Raw genomic sequence first — 19,601 nt, forward strand, 5'->3', positions numbered from 1 at the left:
TTATTGCAATAGGAGGCAAAACAGAGCAGACCTCTTCATACTTGGTGGTCTGAGAGGGCTTGAGTTTATGACATTTTAGTTGAGATATGAAAGAAGGACCAGGCTGTGGGTAGGAATCAGCCATGCAGAATGGGGAAAGAGGGTTCATAGTTTTGACCCTTCTACCTACGTCTTGGTTCAGAATCATTTGTTCTTAAGAAACAAACAAAACAAAACAGCAACAAAAACAACAAAAGATAGGGCATTTGCTCTAATACCACCAGCTAGCTTACGGATTTGAGGGCAGGTTGGCCTGAGGGCTTCTGAGGCATTGGACTGGGAAGTGGTTAACCCTCTAGAGCAAGTGCAGTGAGTGGATAAGCCACACTGACTCTCAGTGGCTCCATCCTAAAGCACAGTGACGGTACATCCTCTCCCACTGCTTCTCCCTGCATACTGGCTGTTCTGTTCTGTGTAGCCAGGTTCACCCTGACTATTCCTGCTGCTCCCTCTGTCCTTTTTAAGGGGTGGCTAGAGACTGACAGGAATGACTCCCGTTCCTATTTCCTAGGGGCAAGTATCTGAATAGCTTGATCTAGGTCAGGTGCTCACACTTGCTGGAGTCCGCTGTGGTCTGGGCCCAGGGTCTGGCTGGCTGGCTGCCTACTTAATTCTAGTTAATCCCTCTCAGCAGGATTGGGAGAGTTTCTCTGGTGAGGTGCAGTATAGGGCAGGTGGATGGGTTTAAAACTCCTCTGTTTTTCAGGTTCTCCAACTTAAACAACACTGGGAGGGTCCCAGTGACGTAAATAATTTAATTATTACCTAAGTTCCTTCGCTGAGTACTGATGTTTGCTGCCGGGTACAGCATACAGGAGGTACTTACGAAGTAGGTAGTGATGGTGATAATAGTAAAGTGGACCATGAGATAGGTGGTACTGCTTTCTTAAGGGTGCAGGTCAATCGTATTATTTTGATGGAAATACTTGTTTGCAGATGAGAAACTCTGGTAAACGCCAGTCTGTATCTTTAAACCACTTTATAATCCCTTCGTTCGTATTACAAAAATAATACCCTTGCATTTAAGTTTATTTGGGAAATGGATCAGCACAAGAGAACAAAGTAGAAATTGCTCAAGATCCCACTGCCCAGACACAACCTCCTATGGCATTTTGGGGTCGTTCTTTCTGTTCAGTTTTCTGTGAGGATATGTATTTTTAAAAATGGCATGTGCTGGTTTTTCCATTTAAAAATGTTAAGTAAATAATTGCTTTTTAAATTTGCATTGTGAGCATTAAAAATCCTTCTACCACACCCCTATTGAGAGCGGCACTGTATGTGTCACAGGGAAGGAGCCTACGGAAGCCCACATACAGATTGGGAAATCCCATCTGTCACTGAATGCGGGCCTCGGACTGGGGCGGATTGGAATGCTGACCTCGAGGTTGTGTGGCAGTGCAGATACTGCAGGGTGATTGCTGAAGCTGGTCAGAAATTAAGTTTACCTGATTATGATCACTCTTGGTTGGGGGGGGGGGCGCCACTTTCCTGAGGGTGATTTACATGAAGCTCATTTTCCGATTTGCAAGGAGGAAGGCTCAGTTTGAGCATCCCTGTAAGGAAAATAATCAGCATCCCCCTCAGGGTTCCAGGAAGCTTCTTTGCCACTCTGGTCAGGGTGGCCCCTGCAGACTGCACTTGCTTCTCCCGATAAAGCAAATGCAAGCATGCCAAATTGCTTTGCTCCAGCTTAACCCTACTCCAGAATGAATCCATAAATGCTACAAAAGGGAAGCTTATGAACATATGCTACACAGAACTCAGAAAGCGTCCTGCCTACTTAATCCTTTTCCTACTTCAGGGGAAGAAAAAAGTTCTGTTTATACTTGAACTGAGAATTGAGGGATCACAAAAATGAAGATTGGATGCCTTGCTAGAAATCACCAGTTGTGTTTTCTCATTTCCCTTAGAGCCATGGGTTGATTTTTCAATACAGCTGTGTCAGTGGGAAAATGTGCCGCTCTTTCTAGAGGTTTTAGATTCACTCCCAATTATGTGACTGTGTCTAAATGACTTTTGAGGAAATGCAAGTTCGCCTTGTTTAAACACAGAGTGTGCATTACAGTGGATTTTGAGGACTGGAGGCCATCTCTCCATGTCATTATCTCTCCACCCTCTCCCCCACCCCCAAGACTCCCCATTTAGATTATTGCAGATGGTAAAAAGCACTTCTCCACTTCATGGTCTCGGACAGAGAGTTGCATGAAATTGCACTATATGTATACTAGCTCGGAGGTTCAGGGACACGCCCTGGCACTTAGCATGCATATTCATCCTTCTACTGCAAGATGATTCCCCTGCAAAACAGTTCATCTTTTTTCTTGCTGGCATATTTGCTTGCAGACACCCACAGAAGCTTTCTGGCAAGCTTTCTGATCCCGAAGCAACTCAGATTTTTTGATCCTGCTCTGCTTGCAATGGGCCTCCCCACACTGGAGATCTGGAGGACTCTAGCAGGTCTAGCTTCAGTCTCTTTCCATCTCAGGGAAGTGGATGCTATGTTTTTGCCTGTGTCTTATTTAATGTATGTCTGTATCTTCCAGCTCTCTTGGGCTAGAGGTCTACAGGGCCATTCGGTTTGACACCAAAGGCACTATCTGTGTATAGCCAGTCATAATGAATAACTGTAAACATGATTAGATGCCTGCCCAAAGGGGGTGTTAGCCAAGAGGTGTGTGAATCTGCTTGGAGGGGCAACAGCTGAGATGTCAGAGTAGTTTACCATCTCCTGGGTAGAGGCATTAGGAGAGTGTTTTCTGTCTGAAAAATATTACAGGCATCAGATCCTAAACTTCCCCTCCTGTGGCTGCAGGTACTCAACTTTTTGATTTAGAAATGAGGAGTGCTGTATAAGTATTGCAAGCACAGGAGATTCAGAGCAAAAAATAAATAAAAAAATGCAGGGGGCTTCATGATGGGAGTGAATTGTGGCCATCCTCAACCCAGGATGCATTTGGTAAGATGCATTTATGAAGACCTATTTATGCCACTAGGACCTGCTAATCTGCCCCTTTTTTTCTGTGAACACCAAAACCATCATATTCTGATACTGTGTTAAAATAACAAAAATTCAATCGAGTAAATAAAAACAATCTAATTGGCTTTATTATACCATTCATGAATTGGGCAGCCTCCCAACTAGCAAGGGAGGAGAGCTCTAAAGGGCTACGGAGAAGGAAGGGTTTTTAAAGGTAGGAGGGTGGGGAAAGGAAGTCCTTAGCAAAGAATTTTTTGTTTTAGGCAAGGTTGCCCTCCTAAGGGGAATGGAAGGAGCTTCTCAGTAAACTTTCTAGTGCTGACCAGGAAATTCCCATGTTGAGTGGGTAAAGGTTATATTCTTTGGAGGTTGAAACTGCAGTTAGATTAGGTATTAAGTCATGGTTTACTGACTTGGGGCATTAACCTAAGTGATGCCATTTGGGGCATGTGGTTTTCTTTATAACACTGGGAAACCAGGGAGATGTCAGGACAGTGAATGAAAGCATGTGGGTGTTAAACTGTAACAACAAAACAAACCTATGCCATTGATACTTACTGTGGTATTGTGATCTGGTTCAAATTGTGTAGCCAGCATCTTTTTAGTTTATGATATATTCTAGGCAATATGGTAGTCATTTTTCTTTAATTCTCTCATTTAGGGACACCTGGGTGGCTCAGTGGTTGAGTCTCTGCCTTTGGCCCAGGGTGTGATCCTGGGATCTGGGATTGAGTCCCATATCAGGTTCCTTGCAGGGAACCTGCTTCTCCCTCAGCCTATGTCTCTGCCTCTCTCTCTCTCTCTGTGTCTCCCATGAATAAATAAATAAAATCTTTAAGAAAAAAAATTATCTCATTTATTTTTTTAAAAAACTTTTTATTTAAATTCAGTTTGCCAACATAGAGTATAACCCCCAGTGCTCGATCTCCTTTATTCTTTATCGCAACTCATGGGGCAGATATTTTTCTTCAGAAGTTAGCAGGTGAGGGAAGGAAGTTCCGAGAAGTTAACTAACTGTACCAAGGTTGCACAGCTTGTAAGAAGGAGGCACCTGAAAAGAGAGAATGTAGCAGATCTTTATTCGGCTAGGGCAAAGAAGAGGAACTTATTTCTCTGGCATACTGATGGGAGTTTTTCTATGTTCCTTGATAATTTTGGACAGGTTAGGTAATCTGAGGGCCATGCCTTAGGCCTGTGGGTGCTCCTCTCTGCAAAGCTGATTTATTTTCATACATTCATTCATTTATGCTTGATGCATTCAGATTCACACACTTGCTTTTTCTATAAATTAGTCACCTGTTTTGCTGAGAGCTAGGTGTTAAGAGCAATGGAAAGATGCTCTGAGAACTGAGATTCTGATTGGAGAGAAGGTAGCCAAGGGAGAGCTAGAACATACGGCACTTTGTGGTAAATATGGCAAAGAAGCAGCAGAATTCAGGAGCTTGTTCCAGGAGTTATTGGGGTGACCTCTAGGTAATGTGTCTCCTCCTATTGGGATCCCCTGTTAGTATTCCAGAAATTTGGTCTCAGCACAGGGACTGACATTTGTTCTGCACTGTCAGCCACAATGAAGAGACCTATTAACAGTGTGCGATTTCTTTGTGATGGGTAATTTGTGAGCTCAGACATGTAAAAGAGATGGTGCATAGAAGTGGAGAAAGGCCTTCATATCAACCAGTACAGCAGACTTTCTCTATGACACATATGCAGGGACAGCCCCAGATACAAATGATTATGCAGTGGGCACCCACCTGCTCCTTGGCACCCTTATTTCTCAACCTGTGACATGTACCCCATACCACCCCAAGCATGCAGCCTTCACACCTGCTTCTTCAGGTTCTCAGGCCCTTCCTATTCTTTTTGGTGGTCTTTCCTTTAATCAGAGCATAAGATGGAGGAGTGTTGAGAATTTGGATATCACTCATTTAGTATTCTTTAGTGTGAATTTAGACCAACAATTTATTACAGTATTTCATGTGGCACATGACATGTTACATAATACATGAATGGACCCTTTTTTTGGGGTAGTCATTCATTTTTTTAAAGTTTCTTTCTATTTATGGTGAGTGATATTGGCTGGATACAAATTATAGTGTATATTTACAGTGGCAATATAAAATTGTCTTTCCAAAAATTTAGGTTAGCAAAATTGAGTTGATTAAAAGAAAAATATTGAATTAATGCTAGATCATATGTTCATAAATATAAGAATCATGAAAGGAGTACGTGAATTACTGAAGTTTTAGAACAATTTCCCTGGGTGTATTTGCATTTAAAACTTTGGTCTTTAACTGGGGAATACTGTACTTTGTCTCATAGGAAGAGAATTTAATTGATCAGGATGGAAAGAGTTCCTCTGCGATTGTATTTCCTAGGCAGCCACCTGGTTCACCCTAGAGGATTATGATTTGCCAGTGTTAGAGATGTCTTGTGTCATAGATGGCTCATGTCACACCTTCTCTTTTAGTTAATGGTTATACTTTAGAGGAAGCGATTGTTCCTTTGTAGTACCCAATTTGCTTCAACTATGAGGCATGTGGCCACGGGGTTTTTCCTTAAATGCTCATGTGAGCATGGACTAATGCTGGTTAGAATATGTAAAGTAGACGTGGTATCTAAAGCAGCCAGAATGAACAGTAGTGACCACCTAACCATACAATTATGTACCAGAAATACAATAGAATAAATGGAATATTTATTTCATGTACCAAAAATAGCACCTGAATCTACTTTTGCACCATTTTAAACAAGGGACAGGAAAAATTGTCAAAACAAAGAGAGATTTTCCTCTGAAATAGTAATTAGGGTAGGACAGAGAATAAGCTACTGCAATTTTGTGGGCTTGATGTGTCAGAATTCAGGGGCTTTTGGCGGGTTTTTTGGTCTTTGAATAGGTCTGTCTTGAGGCAGAGCCAAGAGAGGGGACCCAGGGGAATAAGAACAGTCTGTGCTGGTGGAATGAAATTGAATTTGCTTATAATGTGCACATGACAGGCCAAGTGACATCTTGGGCTTCTTTCTAGCTTGTGATTTGGATTATTTTCCCCCCTGTCCTCCAATTTATTTGTTCAGTTGGGTGCTTTGTGGAAGTACTAGAAGGAATACTTACTCCTAAAGGTCTATTTTAACATCATTTTCTAAATGCACTGGAGAGGCTGTAACTACACAATGTTTGTAAAGACAAACATTGGTGTTTCTATAGTATATATCTGTTTATTAGTAAGAGCCTCCTAATGGTTAATGAGCAAGAGATAGAAAAGAAAAAGTGAATGGTAAATAGTATAACTATTACTATTGTTGGTTATTACTTGGTTGGATTTTTAATCTAGTTTTGGGGCCCAATACTTTCTGTTGACAAAGAACAATTAATTACTTTCAGAATTTAGATTACTGTGTCTCCAAAAGATGTTCTGTAAAGCTAAGAATATCATTTTAACTTAATAATGTTCATTTTTCTTACATTAGGTATGAGCAAGGGAAAATAATCCTAACTTTTGAAAAAATGGTGGAGATATACTTACATGAAATGCATATATCTTATATGTGAATGAATGGATGTCTCTGTGTTCCAATAAAACTTTATTTACAAGAAAGAAATGAATATGCATATATGCATAGATATCTTATAAGAAATATTATCTTGGTAACAGAGAAACTCAGGCCTAAAAGGGTAACTATCATTCACTATCTCTGACTTGGCATCAAGATTGGTGAAGTGACTCAGTAATCAGTTCCAGTGCTTTCTGTAACTCTGCTAGGGGCTGGACATACAGCCATTAACATCATCGATAATGTCCCTGCCCTATAATTCCTGTGGTCTAGCTTGAAGTAAAAACCGGGCAAATAAATCTATTAACACATTGCATGTATTTTTTATGTCCAAATCAACTGTTATTCCTTGAAACAGCATGAATTTTATCCAAAGAGCTACATAAACTGAACCTTGGTATTTAATCATGGTAGATATGCAAAACATACTTCAGATCTGTGCTCCCTAAATGCTGGAAACTGATTGGATGAGAGAAACTGAAGGACTCTCATTTTCTGGATATTTCATATTTATGAAGGCAGAGAACAAAGCTAGATTTAAGCTACTTTTTAATGTATTGATTGTTGAGATGGGAAAAAAATGAAAAATCTATTTGATATATTATCTTTGACTTCCGGTAAAGTGAAATGAACCTAATCACTACTCGTGTTGCTAAAAATGTGTCAAGTGTTTACATCCTAAATGCATTGGTAATGAGCTGTCATGTGAAAATTTACTACAGCATTGCTGTACATCCACTCAGTGAAACCTCAGAGGCCTAAATCCCAACAAACATTTTCTGGAATTTGTAGTTTACCATCATGATTGACTACAACCCTCCCCACACTTTCATTACAGGAATTCATATAGTAAATTGTTATATGAATTGTTTGATGCTGTGAGGGAAAGGAATGCTAAGGGGTCCTAATGAGACTATCAGCAGCTCTGTAGTTTGCAAAGTCAAACTTCTGTGTGTTTTCAGACTGCCCACTTTTTGCCCACAGTATATTTTTTGTCTTGGTTTAGCTGGCAGACTGTTGAAGGAAGAGAAGGATTGTTTTATGTCAACTTTTTTAAATAAAGATTTTGTTTATTTGACAGAAAGAGAGAGCGAGCACAAGCAGGGGGAGCGGCAGGGGAGGGAGAGGGAGAAGCAGACTCCCCACTGAGCAGGGAGCCTGATGAGGGGCTCGATCCCAAGACCCCAGGATCATGACCTGAGCTGGAGGCAGATGCTTAACCCACTGAACCACCCAGGCACCCCATGTCAACTTTTTATGTAACTATAAAATACAGGATTTTTACACTTGCAAATCCATAGTGTACACATTGATGAATTTTCACAAAGTTCATGCCCAATGAACCAGCATCCAGAATAAAATATAGACCATGACCCTCTTCATGCCATCTACTCTGCTCCTAGCCCAGGCCACCACTATTTTGAATCTTAACATCACAAACTGGTTTTACCATGGTTTTGATTTTTATATAAATGGAATCATACAGAATAGCCTTGTTTGTATGTAGCATTTTTTGCTCAACATTATGTTTGGAAATTTGGAATGATTTTTTGTGTGTTTAATTTTAAGAAATAATGTAGGCTCATGGGTGTCAATTAAAGTAATAGGGTGGGGAAAACACTTTAGAAACTTTAAAGTGCCTTGCAACTAGAATGTTAGGTTGGTTGATAGGGCATTCGAGTATATTTCAATGTGCTTTGGAAAAAATTAGTATGACTAGTTCAGCCACACAATTTGCATGTGCAAATTTGACAGTGTTTTACATGGGATAACTCATTTATATCTTAATAGATAAAACTGTAAATTTTTTGGAAATTAGAATTTCAAAGGTCATCTTAGAAATGTACTCCCTGAGGTTCATTTTTGTACAGGTTAGTAGATAACTTCTTATAATTGACTAATTAAGGTATTTTTAAACCTAAGGCTATATCTTAGTATTTCTATCCGTCTGTATTTAATTGCATATCTGTGTGAAGAATCTATAAAATTTTCTCTTCTACTGTCATACAATACATAGGGTTTGGCTTACATGTTAGACTGCTTGCTGGAATTACCCCGTTTTGGGCAGCCAAATATGTAATGATTTTCTTTCTTTTTTTTTTTTTTTAAAGATTTTATTAATTTATTTGAGACAGAGAGTGCGTGTGCACAAGAGAGAACATGAGCAGGGGGGAGGGCAAAGAGAGAGGGAGAAGCAGACTCCCCACTGAGCAGGGAATCCTACGGGGGCCTCGACCCCAGGATCCTGGAATCATGGCCTGAGCTGAAGGCAGATGCTTAATCAACTGAGCCACCCAGGCACCCCATGTAATGATTTTTTTGAAAAGAAAATCTCTTACCCCAACACCTTTACCCCACTCCCATGAAAACCAAATGAAATGCTCTCTCTTCAGTGGCACACTGTAGTACCTAAGAACATGGGGTTGTGTCTTTGGGTGTGTAAGTGGGTTCTTAGCCTTGAATAACTTGCCTTTCCTACTCTGAAAGTAACAACTACACCTCTCACTGATGGTTATTGGGAGGAGTCCAAGAGTGCAGAGAAGTGAACATGGCATCTGGCACAACCTCAATTCTCACTAATTGCCAGTTAGTATTACTATAAGCATTCCCTTCTGTATTTTTCCTCTTAACACATAATGTTTTAATGATTCAAATCAGGCAAGTGATCCTCAGAATAATTCATTCTTAAGCTTTAACTTGATACACACACATACACACATACATATATATTAAAAAAAAAAAAAAAGCCTCCCTACACCATCCGTTAAGTGGAACAGGCCCATTTAAACACCAACCAGACTAACAGGATGCATCCCTTATAGCTTTTTAAAAATTTTTGTACAGAACAAAAAACCCCAGGAAGCAGTGGTATTTTTAATGCTGGAACAAACGCAGTATCATTTTTCAATGTCTATCTGATGACAATCTGGTTATTAGGTTGTCAGAGTTTTCTGACAAAATGTAGTGTTGGACTACCTAATTACATTGCTTCAGAGTCCAGTGGGGCTGCTGATCTGTTTCCTAATAATTTTTGGTCAGGGTTGTTTTGTTAAAGGCAAACTTATCAGTCATGTGAGAAATGTTTGCTTTTTATGTTCACTAGTCTAAACATTAAAAAAATCCACTTAGGCTTGATGTTGTGGGGAAGAGTAATAATACCGTCCTTCTCAGAATCCAGATGTCCCATCCATTTAAAAGTTTAGGTTATTGGGGAAGAAATGTCAAAGAGCCAGAAAGTTCTGTCGGTTTCACTTTACTTTACACTCTGGTACTAGAAAATATAGTGATGAAAATCAGCTGTCTTAAAGATGTACATTTAAAATCACTTTTCGCTCTTCTCCTTGCCTTTATTTTATTTTTAAAGACCCAGAGTTTTCTCATAGTTTGAATACTTGAGCAATGGAGAATACAAGCTAGAGAAGTGTTTTGACATGCCTTCCTCTGTGTCAGGGCAGTCTTAGGTTTTCCGAGGTCAGAAACTTTACTATTTGGGGTGAGAGCAGTCCTCTTTAAGAAAAGGAATGGGGCGCCTAGGTGTCTCAGTCAGTTAAGCATCCCATCTGGATTTAGGCTCGGGTCGTGATCTCAGGGTTGTGAGATCCCTCTATGACCTCCACACCCAGCACAGAGCCTGCTTGAGATTCTTTCCCTCCACCTCTTCCTGCCCCCCAATAAAAAAAAAAAAGAAAAAAGAAAAAGAATAAAAAAATTATGAATACAAAATTAGATAGAAAAGTTAAATCTTCATTTCAACATTACAGTTCTATAATTTGGTTCCCTTTCTTTCACCATCTCTCTCCCAAAAAAAGCTTAATAGGAATGCTTCTTGATGTCTCCTCCCACTTAGACCACTGACTCCCAGCAACTCCCAGCACCCCAGGGGCCCATGCAGCAGGAGCCCTGAAGATTTAGCTGCATCAGTATCATTCAGCTGCCTATTTGAAAATGCTGCTGAATCTATGAAACTGTACCTGGCTAGATCATATCTAGAAAGTGGAGGAAGGCTTCCAGTTGGAATAAATCGAAATTAAGTCAACCTCAAGGCAGATATTATAGATTCTTAAGTGAACTGAAGAGGAAAGATTTTATAAAGTGTAAAGCTTTCAAGGTAGTTTTCAAAAGGTAGAATAATTTCAGCATATGTAGCATCTGAGAAGAAGTTGTTGCAGGGAAAAAATTCATTAGGAAATATATATTTTTTTCTTTTTTAAAAGGATTTTATTTATTTATTCATGAGAGACAGAGAAGCATAGACACAGGCAGAGGGAGAAGCAGGCTCCCTGCAGGGAACCTGATGTTGGACTCGATCCCAGGACCCCGGGCTCACACCCTGAATCAAAGGCAGATGCTCAACCACTGAGCCTCCCAGGTGTCCCTAGAAAATATATTAATAAAAAAGAGAAGGAATTGATGTTTTCTAGAAAGATTTTTCCTGAGGTGTTGACTTGTTTTGTATGACTCGCATGGCAAGCTCCCTGGCGGCAGAGTGACATCTAGCCTTGACATCTGTGTAAATCTTTATGCTATCTTTGGAATAAGATGATTACGGCACTGGCTTCCCATCAGTGGGGCATGAATCGCTGATCTGTTATTTGATGGGTCTAAGCATACCTCTTGTCTTTGTCACGTTAGTGGCCTCCAGTGCTCAAACTCTGAAGATAGGTATTTATTCAGGTGAGAGTTTCAGTCCTTGGCCACGGATGTTTCGAGACCTACGGAAACCTAAAACCCAAGTCAACATTTCCAGTTTGTACATTTGTCACTTATCTGAACAATTGTCACCAGTCACTTTGTTAAACACTCTGCAACACTAGTGTTTGTCAACTATGATTGGCTTATACAAAGATGAAAAGGGACCTGCTTTATCTTTGCAGTTCCAGGGCACATCAAAATCCCACTAATTTGGGAACTTAGATTAGTTACCTAAATCATAAGATCAAGCTGAGTCACTAGTACCTGGCAGGTGCTCATTATTTAATGAAAGATTTCTTAGAGCTGTGAGGTGCCTTTGATGGAGCAGTCAAGCTGCTGTCTGGATGCAGAGCAAGAGTGGCAGAGATGGACAGAGAAAGGTGTTAGAAAAATTTATGGTGGCTTAGGAAATGGAGTTTACCTGTTGTCATTTCTTTAAGAGAGAATATGCCTTCAAATTGCTTGAGCTACTTTTAATTTTTTTTGCCTTTTTAAAAAAAAATATGCTTTGTGTGACAGACTACAAGGTTTTTATGCATTACCACCTTGTTTTTCTTATATCTTCCTTCCACATTAGCAGTATATAACCTTATCATCATTGTGTTCTTTATTGTTTTCTCATTCTTTCTTGTGGGTTGCATAGCAGCTCCATTAGGATCCAGGTCTCTTCTCCCTGTAACAAATGAGGAAATGCAAGCATAGGAAGATGTGCTTTTATGGTTTCCACAGGATCATGCAGTGCATTCCACCAGCACTGGGACCTGGCTCCCTACCTCCTACCTCTACTGCTCCAGAAAGACTCATGAATAGGCCAATTTGGATCATGGGACCTTCTCAAGCATCCCATTGCAAGAAGGCACATAGAATTTCCTGGTGACATCTTAATTGCCCATTTCATTTATATAACATTTTCAAGATGTCTAAAATGGAATATCCTGAGAAATGTGTGCAAATAATCTCCTAGAATTAATGAGTGGAAGAGATTTAAAGATACTCCAGTGTCTTAACAACTAAAAACAAAGTTTGACATGGCTATTGCATGTGAAAAGTTCACTTTCTACAGAAAATACCTGCCAAATAGAGTGTTTTCATTTGGAAGCTAACCAAGAATTAATCTATAAAGATGGAATCCTCAGTTTTTTCCCTGCTGCACACTCTCTGTGTCTATTCCATTTGCCATATAGATAGATATTACAGGTTTCAAAATCCTTTCCTGATGCTTTATATCAAATGACATGCCTATTTATTAAGAGATTTAAAATGATAATATTTATTTACATAAATTATATCTGTAAATAAGTGTTTCTTTTTTCAGAATTACTATAAAACTGTTTTATCATGGTGGTTCTTGGTTTTGAGACTCTGCAAATGTTGTCATTTGTTGTATTTAGAGTTAGACCATAATCAGTATAAGCATATTCTGTGTGTGCCACAAGACCTTGGAGTTTCCTAGTCTGTTTTTACGTTACCTGAAGCAGAGGCGAAAGCATAAATATAGTTGCAAAAATTGAGTCCCTGTATCAAGGGGAAGATGTATGGTGGTGTTTCTCTAGCGACTGCACTTTCCTTTAGCCACCATTCTGCATCTACCTATTAGCAGTGGGACCTCCCCCTACCCCATCAGCCTTATGCGAGTGTCATGTGGTCCCTGCCATAAGTTCCCAATGAATGCAGGTCATGATTCCACCAGTAGGGTTCTTTTCCCCTTGCTGTTTATTTCAATAAAGCAGTTTCACAGTTAGAGTCCAGAGCACTGCAGATGGCACAGGGTGACAACAAACAGATGACAAGTTAGAAGGGACACACTGGCTGTGATGACTCAGTGGGTTGCCGGGCTTTAAGTGAGGAGTAGTGAAGATCAGAGATTAGGCTGCTGTTAAGATGTGCGTATAAAGCTACTTCTCCTTAACCTGGCTGGGTGCCCAAACCTCCTGCTAAAAGAGTCACTTTTAAGTGTTAAATTTATCCCTCAGTTTCCTTTTTTTTTTTTTTATTGCCTAATAGTCTCTTTAGGTTCTCACAGGGTAGAGTGGTAGGAAATTTGTATTTTACTTTCTTAGAAACTTTCTTTTACTGAAAGTCTATTGGAAAATGAGAGCTAAAAAAAAAAAAAAAAAAAGAAAAAGAAAATGAGAGCTATGTTTTGCAAATAAACCCCAGTGGTATAATGGGCTATGTACACACATAATCAACTGTGAAATACTGTCCATCTGAGTGATCTTGCAGTTCCTGCCACCAAGGATATTGTAATAATGTCAATGGTCTTTAGAAGAAACACACACACACACACACACGCACGCACACACACACACTGTGGGTGTGTTTAGTCTGTAGGCACAATTGTGTCTGCAAGCACAGTTACTGGCAAATAAATTATCTAGCATCTTTTGGAGTAATAGATGGGTTAGTAAATTGTCAAATTAAATCAAAATATAACTGATTAAGTTTTTGAAGAGGGATATTTTTGTTTTCCTTTCTAGCAAATTTAACCAGAAGGCAACACAGAGAGAAATCCTCATGGTCCCTGGAGGAAAGGTGACAGAACACAGTGCAGACCAGGGACCTGCAGGCCACATCCAGCTGCACATGTATTTTGTTTCATCTGTACAGTGTTTTAAAGAATTAGTTTGGTTGCCAACATTTTAAAAATTGAGGTATTTAAAATAAATTTGTCAGTTTCCAAATTCTCTTGGAAGATACAGCCACAGCTGGCCCTTTTTCTTCTATGGCAGTATTTCCTTGGAAAAGAATCCCGGCTGCCTCTCTGGCCTCCTGGCCGTGGCGCTCCCCGCTCCTCGTCATGTCCTCGTCTGCAGGGGTAGGGATGCGCTGCCTATTTTGTCTCGGCTAGGCCTGCCTGATTCATTTACGTTCCTCGCCTACCTTGCCAGCTTTTGTGACCTCCGACTAAAGAAAGCCACCAAAGCCTTGGGCGAATGTTATAAAGGCTGGGAGAGGAAGGGGCTTAGTTTGTTTTGCAGAGAAAACTAGCATCAAATGAAGGTGAACAGGGGTTGGGGTTGGGGGGTGGGGTGGTGGGGCAGCATTCTAGGAACATGGACGTTAGCTCAGTGTCAGAATAATTTTTAGACACTTGACATCTCAGCCCTGAAAGTGTCACAGAAAGTGTTTGGACACAGCTATAGATGACCATCTATCAGGGAAAATGAAGAAGGGATTCCTCTGTTACCTTGGGAACTGGACTATATCCTTTTTAAGGTATTCTTTAATGCTCAGGATATAAAAAAAATTGTTTCAATTGGATAATATCATCACACAAGTCAAAAAGTGTTAAGTGCACAATGGAAGGTCAGCCTCCCTCCACTTGTGTCCCTTATGCCTCAGCTCCCCTCCAGGAGGCAAATATTGTGCCTTTCATATGTGTCTTTCCAGAGGTGTTCTATGCAAATCCACAATTAGGTATTTTTCCTCACATGAATAATAACTCACTGTATATACCGTGCTGCCCCTGCATTATTTTTCCCTTACATTTTTAAGAAATCCATTTTATTGATTGATTGATTGATTGATTGAAGTGTAGTTGACATACCAGTCTCTTGCATTTTTGAAGCTACGTTTAGGAGTGCCTGGGTGGCTCAGTCAGTTAAGAGTCTGCCTTCAGCTTAGGTCATGACAGGGTCCTGGAACAGAGCCCTGCATTGGGCTCCTTTCTCAGTGGGGAGTCTGCTTCTCCCTCTGCTTTACGATTCCCCTGCTTGTGCTCTCTCTCTCTCTCTCTCTGTCAAAAAAATAAATACAATCTTTAAGAAAATAAAAAAAATATAAAGGTAAATTTATTTTAGCAGACTGCATATCTTAGATCATTGCATATCTTAGGTCATTGCATACTGATATGTGAAGAATGACCTTGTTCTTTTTAATGCCTAGATTATGTTCTCTTGTACAGTTATGTCATAATTTAACAATTACTATATTGAATACTGATGTATATATATTGTATGTGTAATTGAGATTGTTTCCTGTCTTCTAAAGACAAAAGCCTGTGGGTCCATCATCTTCCTGTTTTTGTACCCTCTTCCTTTTCCCCATGACTTTGATTTTACTCACAAGCCCAAGTAATCAACATGAACCTCTAGGCCCACCCCCAGGCAACAAATGAAGGCTGGTGGGGTCACAATCAAAACCTTTTCTCCTTCTGACTCTGTTTCAGAAGAAACCACTCTTCTTATGTAAAAAAGGGATAACTGAAGGAATGTGCTAAGAATAATTCTAGGGGTAGTTTTGTTCTCCCTCAGTCCTGGAGCAGGGTATCTCAGACTGTGGTGTATATAAAAGTGATCTGGGGATCTTGTTATAGTGCAGATTCTCATTCAGCAGGTAAGGCCTGAGACTGTGCATTCCTAACAAGCTACCAGGTGATGCCCAGGTTACTGGTCCAGGGAAAGGGAAGCAGACTACACTTTGAGAGACAAGACTTGTTGCCATTTGTTGCCATTCTGTTTTAATGTAGTGAATAGTGGCATTCAGATTTCACAAATAGCCCTCATCCTCCTGTTCTATTCTATAGGCTGGAGGTGGTGAATTTGGAGATTAATAGTGGTATCTTTTGCTTATATGAAAGTATGGGGAATAGTATATGCTTAGTTTCTGTTTCATATGTTTTATAAAATTCTTGATACACATTAGGTACATGGCACACTTTAGTTGACATATCATTGAATTCTTTTTTTTTTCTAAATTTTTAAACAATGTAGTTGATATTGGTTTCAGGAGTCAAATTATTCTTTTAGTCTATGAGACAGTAGCAATTGAAACAACATTTAATTTGCCATTTTATATTTTTCTGTTAAGTGGTTACTTATATAAGGATAACCTGGGAATAAAATTTAATTGCAAATTAAAACTAAGGTAGTGTGGTCATGTTATTAGGTGCCTTATTTATGTCTTTCACTTGACTTTATTATTTTTTTTAAAGATTTATTTATTTATTTATTCATGATAGACACAGAGAGAGAGAGAGAGAGACTGAGGCAGAGACACAGGCAGAGGGAGAAGCAGGCTCCATGCCCGGAGTCTGACGTGGGACTCGATCCTGGGACTCCAGGATCACGCCCTGGGCCAAAGGCAGGTGCTAAACCGCTGAGCCACCCAGGGATCCCCTCACTTCACTTTAAAATAGTGTTTGATTTGTTTGTCCTTTTATACATTTGCTAGTACCTGTAACAGTGACTCTCTCTTTGACCAAACATAGTTAGGCTTGGCTTCTGAGTCTCGTTCTCTACTATGCCTTGACTTTGACCCTCATCCTGTCTTTGACCTGGCCAACCCTTTTTAGCAAGAATCCTGCTGAGTTATATGTGGTCACCCTAAATGATCTTCATCTCTTCATCTCCCATCCCGGATGTCTGGGTCCTTGGCCTGCTTTGACCATGGATCGTATTACACCAGTTCAGCAAGAATCCTCTCCTTTTGATGTCTCCTTCCAGTGATTTTCCAACCACTAACCCCCTTATTCTGCTCCCTGGCCATAAACCTCCAGCTGTCTTTGTTGTATTTGGAGTTGAGACTGATTTCTCTGAAAAAAGTCCCAAAAAACTCTCCTTCCATCCTAACGAGCATTTGAATAATTTGTTATGTTAACACCTGTTTCTTGCTCCTCTGTACAGTTTTTCTTTTACAACTTTCGTGATGCCATCCAACGGCATTAAAAGGAGACCAGAGTTGCATTATGTGATGCAACTCATCACATAAAAGGCATGTTATCACTCTAAATTCAAAGTTTTAAAATAATGCATTCTAGATTCTTACCAACCTTTTAGGTTGATAGAAGATAATTTTCAGAAAACGGTAAAATCACAAGTCTCCTATAGATATAAAAAGGAGCATGCACTAAAGATTTTATTTTACTTGTGTGATAAGAGGGAACCAGGGAGATATAAGAACTGGCTTGAAGAAAAAGTTAAAATAGCACAAATTTATATAGAGTACACAAATGTTGAGATGAGTTGCAAATTGAGACAAAAGCTTTTTCCCGTGTGGGAGGAAGTCAATTAAAATCAGTACCTGTCAGGATAGACTTTACATATCTATTTGCTACCTATAATTAGGTAGTGCAAAAGAGCTTGAAGACCATTAAAAGACCGTTAACAGAACTAGAATTGGACTGTTCTGAAGAATGGGCTGTAGCTGATTTATGGTTTTCCATTGAAATGCAGCCCTGTTGCCATACAGGGTAAAGGCCATCTTTGACCTTAAGGTATATGCCCTAAATATTAACTTGCAGTTTACCTTTGAAAATACAGAATGCGGGACCTCGGTGGCTTAATGGTTGAGCGTTGCCTTTGGCTCAGGTCGTGATCCCAGGGTCCTGGGATTGAGTCCTGCATTGGGTTCCCCTGAGGGAGCGTGCCTCTCCCTCTGCCTGTGTCTCTGCCTCTCTCATGAATAAATAAATAATCTAAAAAAAAGTACCAAATGACCCAATATTTGACAATGTCCATACATAGGTAGATGACAAAGAAGGCATAGAGACCAACACATTATATATGGCCACAGAATGTTGGAAAAACCAGAGACATTTTATAGCCTGTAGCTCAAGCCTTCAACTCTGTAGCCTGAAGACTGGAAAGAAAAAGTGCATTTCCCCCTTAACTGGGAAAATTGAACTTCGTGGTATAAATTGACTATCCACCCAGATTGGACTGTTTATAAGAATTCATTTTCACAATTGAGCATACTCACTTGAACCAGAAAATATTTAGAGGAGACTATACAGTTGGAAATCAGCAAAAACAGTTTGAAACCATTCCCGGAGCTCAACCGGTATTGTCTAAGACCCAAGTTGAGCCAACTAGTGCAGAGTGGAGACCTTGTGCTGCTTCCTTTCTGAGAATGCAAGCTGCAACACAGCAGCTGTTGCTCTGGTTGAACCGTGCTAAATCCCTCCTAGGAGACTTGATTCCTGACTTCCTCAGTAGGAGGGAGCGCCAGTGAAATGAAACCTCCAGGTGAAATTGGGAAAGTAGAGCCTCAGGCAATTGCCATGAGGTTAAAAATTCTTTCAGAGGCATTTTATGGCCCTTTGCATTTGTGTTTGTCTGTCATATTTGAAACAACGTTTCCAAGGGTGTTTGTTACTTGTATGTCTGTAAATTCTCTTCTTGGCCTTGCAAGTTTGCAACCAGTGAAGGGCCAGAGAGAAAGTCTTACAGGCTTTGGGACCCTGTGGATTCTTTCCACCTTGTAGCATGAAAGCTGCCTTAGACAACTACTGTGGCTGAGTCCCAGTGAAATTTTACTTAGGGTGCTGCAATTTGACTTCTGCATGACTTTCGCATATCATGAAATATTGTTCTTCTTTTGCATTTTTCAACCAAATTCAAAATGTAAACATCATTCTTAGTGTGCAGCCGTACAAAGAGGCAGCTGCTCGGATTTGGCCCTTAAGCCCTGGTTTGTTGACCCCTTGCTTTGCAGAGTGGGTGGGATACAGTTGCTACATAAAGATCAGATTTTTCTGTTTCTGTTATGCTTTAGCAGATTTTCTGTTCTGTGGCTTACCCACTGAGAGACCTTTTGGCAAATAAGCTCATCTCACTGAAGTTGGATTTCTTTCTTTGTAAAACGTGATGTTCCCAAAACTCAGAATTGTTTTATGGACTAAATAAATTATGTCAAAAAATGTAGCTTCACACTTGGACCTTAAAAAGCATTGAGTAACAGTTTTATTTTTCTCCTTTGTTTCTTTCTACCTCTGGACCTTATTATTATTTTACAAGTTTTTGGCAGTAGCTGTTTCATTTTATTGTGAATCGAATTTGTGTAAAAAGCATCCAGCTTTTATATTTATATTTAATGTAAATGATATTTAATAGGAGTAGGGATATAAAATATATGTATATTAGGAGAGTCTGCTGAAGTAAAACCCTGGATTGAATCCTCATGTTAAAGCAGATAATCCACTCCTAACTCACCCATTCTGTTAGCTCATATTTCTGAGTATTGTATTTTCACGTTAGATTATTTAGTGTCACGATAAGGTTTAGTGTCAAGTGTTTTTTTTCTGATGAGAGGTTTTCCCTGACCATCCTGTCTGGAGTTGGTCCTCTGGGCTTCTCTAGCCCCTGCAGAGATGTAGGTGCCACTTCCTTACTTCATACCTGTTGCTCCTCTGCCAATACGCTAACTATGGTCAGAGGCTTTCTTCCTTAATCTCTTGGCTTATTGGCTGATTCCCCAACTCTTACAGGCTGGTAAGCAGCATGGCTGTCCTGTTCATCACTGTGTGCCCAGCGCTTCTCACATGGTGCCAGGCAAGGAGGAAGTGCTCTGTGAACACTCATTGCCACAATGAATGGGTGACATTCATGAAAGTGATCATAAT

General features: G+C 40.0%; 1 protein-coding gene and 1 long non-coding RNA gene across 3 annotated transcripts in view; one reads left to right on the plus strand and one right to left on the minus strand.

Annotated features, from left to right (window-relative positions):
* FHIT (fragile histidine triad diadenosine triphosphatase) overlaps positions 1-19,601 on the plus strand; it is a 1,445,250-nt gene that overhangs the window by 44,269 nt on the left and 1,381,380 nt on the right. The window lies entirely within an intron of this gene.
* Positions 3,897-19,601, minus strand: part of LOC102151998 — a 41,117-nt gene continuing 25,412 nt past the window's right edge. The window contains exons 3-5 of one of the 2 annotated variants that reach the window (XR_005374838.1): positions 11,803-11,930; positions 11,177-11,287; positions 3,897-4,067 (exon numbers count right to left, since the gene is read on the minus strand). This is a non-coding gene — a long non-coding RNA (uncharacterized LOC102151998). Of the gene's footprint in view, positions 4,068-11,176; positions 11,288-11,678; positions 11,931-19,601 lie in introns of both variants that reach the window. The other variant, XR_005374837.1, reaches the window with a different exon arrangement.

This window comes from Canis lupus, chromosome 20, assembly GCF_011100685.1.
Source record: "Canis lupus familiaris isolate Mischka breed German Shepherd chromosome 20, alternate assembly UU_Cfam_GSD_1.0, whole genome shotgun sequence".
Taxonomy (NCBI): Eukaryota; Metazoa; Chordata; class Mammalia; order Carnivora; family Canidae; genus Canis; species Canis lupus.